The sequence below is a fragment of the Apostichopus japonicus genome, chromosome 4, assembly GCF_037975245.1.
Source record: "Apostichopus japonicus isolate 1M-3 chromosome 4, ASM3797524v1, whole genome shotgun sequence".
NCBI classification, from domain to species: domain Eukaryota; kingdom Metazoa; phylum Echinodermata; class Holothuroidea; order Aspidochirotida; family Stichopodidae; genus Apostichopus; species Apostichopus japonicus.
Window position 1 is genome coordinate 17,254,064 of NC_092564.1, and position 5,771 is coordinate 17,259,834.

The window sequence follows — 5,771 nt, forward strand, 5'->3', positions numbered from 1 at the left end:
GGGGGGGAGGAAAATTAGTAAATATGTATAACGTGTTGTAAATAGATACTAGTGTAACCATTTTCACGTCAAATAAATAGCTATTACCGACTGGCTAGAGGCAACTGCCCTTGTTATGTCACGTATCCACTGTGTCGAAGCTATCTAGGCGCGGTGACCACGTATATGGTTGGCCGCAGTGGACAAAATTCGGGAATTTATGCCGACATATATTCGATTTAATGTTGACATAAATTAGAATTTATGCAGACATTAATTCTGAGCCAATCAGGAGGCAGTTTTATATGTCTACATAAAATCGATTTTATGCCCTCGTAAAAAACAGAAGCAAAATAAAAAGACCTTTCAATAATTATTAACGACATATGCGAAAGTCAACAAGTTAATTCTAGTTCATAAAATTGTGTTTATTGCGCTTTAGAGCACTCACCCCGATACTAATGAAATAATCGACACTAGTTGAAAGAAGAACTACTATATCTCTTTCTGTTTCATTTCATTTGTGTTCATACATAATTTTATGAGCCTTAGTTTGATAATTTCAAAATCTGTCTTTATAATAAGACGCATATGACAGTATAGCAACTGGGTCTATACTTCGGTGCTATTAAGCTTTATCACTTCGACAGAAACCGTTGAGACAAGCAACTTCTTGGATATCAATCAATTCCATACGTATAAATCTGGCAAGCCACACGTGGAGTTTTTTTATCGTTGTAAGTGATTTGCGAACATATGTAAAGTAATAACATGATTACATATGAATAAAAAGAAAGATTGCTGGCCATCTGGTCATTGTAAATTACATAAACTACCAGAGTTTTACAAATGACTGAAGAATTTGTAACTGTTGTATAGCATTACTTAATAACTTTACATTATGTTAATTTCACGTGTAGAGATGAATAAAATCTCACTGAGGTGAATTCATATATTTAGATCCATAAAACAAAATTCCACTCTATTCTCAAAATATTAACAATTACATATGATATTTACAATTTTCACATGTTGCGTTTTAGGTGCATCCTGCGTACGCATACATACGCTTTGCATATTTGTTTCGTGAGATAAAGCTGAAGTCATGTGACCATCGTTTCGTAAGTGTTTTTTCTCAGTGTAGATGGAGTTTCGAAAAGTGACACTAAAAAGATTAAGAAGTCTTTTTTTCGTGGCCTCTCGAGGGTGGTATAACACGTAGTCGAGTTTGGTACCAAATAGAATTGTTAGGCTTCAACGGCTTCGTAATATTTTGCCAGTTCTCCTGAAAACATTGGACTGTGCTTTTCCGACGCTTTCGATGGTTATCCTTTCTTTGCATTGTCCTTGGTTAATTGTACATCCGGGTCTTTCAAGGTCAGCAGACTACTTTAAAGGTATACTTTGAAATTTTGCATGAACTACAAAATGTATTGCCCGCCAATGACACCGGCTACCAGGCCGATCACTGGTAATATATAACTGGCGATAACATCAGCAGAAGTGTCAGGATGTAACTGCTGTGTCATACCAGAAAGACGATTCCAAGGACCATAGTCTGTGTTGGCGAGAGTTAAACTCATCTTCAGCTGAAAATGATCCCATTGGTGCTTCAAATCAATACCACCTACAGCAACGATTGCTAATAACAACATCATTGACCTCTCGCACATGACTTGGATACTAAAGAATGACGTAAAATAACGCTTTCTATCTTGGTCTGCACACTCATGATTGCAAAAATGTATAGCACCATAAGAACTACTGTCAATCGAAGTCTGGTTAGAGGGGACGACGTCATCGGATGTTAGATAAACATGGAATCTCCATGTGAGGTAAAACGTTATACCAAATAAATTGCTAAAGACTATGGTATTAAACCAAGGGAACATCATTTTTCGAAGCTGGAAATATTCTTTAAAGAATTCTTTGACTTTGAAAGCACATCTGTCAATTTCATTGAAGTTTTTTTTCTATGTAATTGACAACAATATTGCATTCGTTTTGAAGGAGTTTTCTTTGTATGTATAAAAAGTAACAAAACGTCGAGTAGAAAAGCAAATTTGCAAAGTGCAAAATAAGGAAGATTAAAGACCTAGTTTGACATTGTTGTGAACGTTTCAGGAACCAAAATGTTTCCAAGAGACCGGAAGTGCTTGCCAACGAGTAAAAGAGAATGAAGACAAAAACACAACTGGAATATGACTGGTTGCCATTCTTAAGGTTCTCCAGTTTTCCTCGAAAAGAGCTTTCGTCGAACACTCTAGACCAGGTAATAACGTTGGATCTACGTAACCATTCGTTACGCTTAAATTTCCTTTTGATCGCAGCAATGATACAAACAACAGGTGCCGACATAATCACTGGCCAGTAGAATATCAGAAACGAAATAGTGTACATATGGTTCACTTGACATTCGCGGTAATATCCAATTGACCAAAGAAAGATGCATAGAGACCCAATCGTAAGGATGACGTTGAATAATGCTGACGTCACAGTTAAGATTTGTCTTTTGCAGCTAGAATGACGTCGTTCTAAGAGAAAAGAAAAAGCAGTAATGCCATCTTCAATCCTCAAATTGAATATATATATACAGTATTAGTTAGTCAAAATGGACGCTATCCGGATGCTAAACCGTTCAATTTGACAAACTAACTCTTTACACACTTAGTCTATTCGATAGATTTGGCAAGACAAAGATGGTAATTGATCATTCTTTCTACAAACATCATGTGTTGTGTGTATATTCTTGTCAATAGACTCGTGGTGCTGTACTACAGACACAATGCAGTGCATAAAGGTCTCGTGTATATCAAGCATTACTAAAGAGTTTTTAACACATTTCTTTTATAACCAGGAATTGGAGGGGAAAAAACAGTAGCCAATATGTCCATTTGTCGCTTTTGTTAAATCTTTTAAATCGATAAACGTATTCAGCTTATTGTAAAGAAAGACTCTATTTTCAAGGTGTTCACTAAGTAACCAGTCATATACGTATTTCTATCGTATCGTGGGTAACAGTCACAAGTTGGTAAAATGTATTTCAATGTACTTGTTATACTCTGTGCGCATTGAAAATGGTTAGTCTTTTCAGATTAGCTTCAGTATACTTATTGTGAAAAATAGGCGAGTGATTCAATTAAGTGCTATCTCTTATATGAACCCCCTTCTTTCGAGCCCCCCCCCCCTCCCCGCAACCTTCCCCACCCTCACTGTTAGGGTCGTATTGCGTGATGTCAGAGAACACATTAACTAAATAATTTATTAAAAATGCCTACTGATTACGTGCTATTAGCACACAAATATAAATACAATAAAAAAGAACAATAGGCCTGCAATGAAATTGTAACAACAGCAATGCATGCAATACAATGAGAGATTCAATTAAGGTGACATCCCTTCTATGAACCCCCTTCTTTCGAGCCCTCCCCCCAACCTTCCCCACCCTCACTGTTAGGGTCGTATTTGCCTAATACCAGGGAACACATAAACTATATAATTTATTCTAAATGCCTACTGATTTCGTGCTTTAGTGAAACTTGAGTGTTTTGAGTAACACAAGTACCATTGCTGTTTAAACGTATTTACATATTTACAGTAATATTGTATGTTATCAGATCTAGTGCTTTCCCATATTTCTTTCCTTTAACAAACACAAATATTGCCGAATGCCGTATACTTACCAATAGTAATAATATGTGCAGACTGATCATGGAGTTCTTCCTCATAGCGCTGCGGATGATACCAATCTATCATGCCAAGAATCCACATAACGATAGTCCAAAGAACGGCAAATGGCCTTCTTTTGACTGTCGAAAACCGAGTGTGGTTAGAAGACCCCATATTATACATGTGTCGCTAGTAACAAACGTAATCGTAATAGGTTGACAAATACTTGATTCATTTTCTTATATTATCCGGATTATACTTGCTGTAGAGCAGTGCTTAGCGACTTCCTTAAATGCGAAAGCAAAACTCTGTTACCGAATTGGTAGTTTACGTTAACTTTATTATCAAGGATGCTTAGTTGAAAGAGTTTAGGCGGAACATCGAGGACAATCAATTTTGTGTTTGACCATAAACAATTGCCATTCCATACTGGCTGAAGAACTGTCCTCGTGATTACTACAATAAGTACAAGGAAGTATTCCCAGCTATTGCACGCTTGTCCGAGGAGGGCTGTAATGTGATTGATTCAACTGAATGCATTTGTAATGGAAACGTACAGAGTAACACAATTTATTGTTCTTATATTTTTTCCACTTGGTTGTTGTTTTCGAGAAACTGCTACCAATTTGCCATTTTTAAATTATAATGTACAATGCGATTCAAGTGTTCATGAAAATATATATATCAAGTGATTACATAACATTATGAAAAGACACAATAAAAAACTCTTTTCTATGAAAGTACAAAGTAACTGGAATTTTTCAAACGTACCGAAGCTTTAGTCGTACAGGATCAACAAATCTGTTAATGTTTGGTATTCGAAAGACACCTGCGGTGGTAACTTTATGCCGTGCGACATCATAATATCGTCTAAAGTGATGGAAAGTTTGTCAATTGCATAACGATTGACAGTTTGTTTAGCAATACACAATCCTACATATGAAACAATTCCTTCATTGTAATCTTAAGTCAATTTACTTTCTTCATACAAAATAAAAAATTTAAAAACTCTCTACCTCGACCGGTTGATCCTGCAATCACACAGGTGAATAAATGTTACAATTTTGGATTCATATGAAGATTTGAACCCATTTTAAATGCCCCCATGTCCTCTTCCAACTCAACCCCATCTTTGTAATAGAAACATGGTGCAGCTTGTAGGAAGTACGAGACTATTGGGCCAAATGGTCCACTTGAGCTATCATCATGTTAGGCCTAATGTTGGGAAGTCAGATTTCAATGAATCAAGAATGGATTGTATTTACCACGAGTACCTTGTAAATTACATTAGAAACGGTGAAAACATAATAACGTTAGCAGGCAACAAAGGAATGGCAGATATGACAAACAAACGTAACGATTATAATCATGCCATTCAAACATTGATATTCCTCAGTATTTATGTTAAACAACAATTGAAAGCTTAAGAAATTACATTCATTATGTTTACTATGTATACATCCAAACAACAGGATATGTTTATGAATTTTTCATTATTTATAAAAACAATATAGAATAATTATAACAAATTTGAAAGGTTTTCTCTATACGTCGAGAGTGTTTTCATAGTCAGTATTCTATCAGTCATATACTTATTATATAGAGATGTAGTCAGACAATTTGTTTGTAACTGTGTTGATTGATCCTGTAGTACAAATTACAGAAATAAGGCTTTTTTAGAATGACATGTTTTTGAAATAAAAACAAAGATTGTATTGCTTATCTAATATGCATATTTGTTCCATAATTTATTTTAACTTCCCGGTCAACGCATCTATTACTGTCATCTATGGTGGTGAGTATACCAACACAAACCGATCATGGGTCATCCGGGTAATCTGTTTTGTATTTCTAACTGCGATCAATCCATGTTCTCTAACTGTGTCGCCCCTGAATAAACCATCACGCTTAACTTCACATACTACATACTATAAACATTCCCTGGCCGTTAGCGATGATAATGTGGTATACGGTAAATTCAATCTTACTAAGTATACATGCTTCATATGCCTACTTTTTGAATGTCTCGCTGTCATTGCTGTCAAAAATTGCAATAAATCCTTTCATTGCATTTTCTTTGGTTAATTGTACATCCGGGTCTCTCAAGGTGAGCAGACTACTTT

General features: G+C 35.6%; 1 long non-coding RNA gene across 1 annotated transcript; it reads right to left on the reverse strand.

Moving 5' to 3' along the window:
- On the reverse strand, nt 1–4,000 carry LOC139966646 (uncharacterized). The gene is made up of 2 exons (XR_011792718.1): nt 3,663–4,000; nt 1–2,513 (listed from the first exon to the last, which is right to left on the reverse strand). It is a non-coding gene; the product is annotated as an uncharacterized lncRNA (long non-coding RNA).
- Between the last annotated feature and the right edge of the window lie 1,771 nt (nt 4,001–5,771).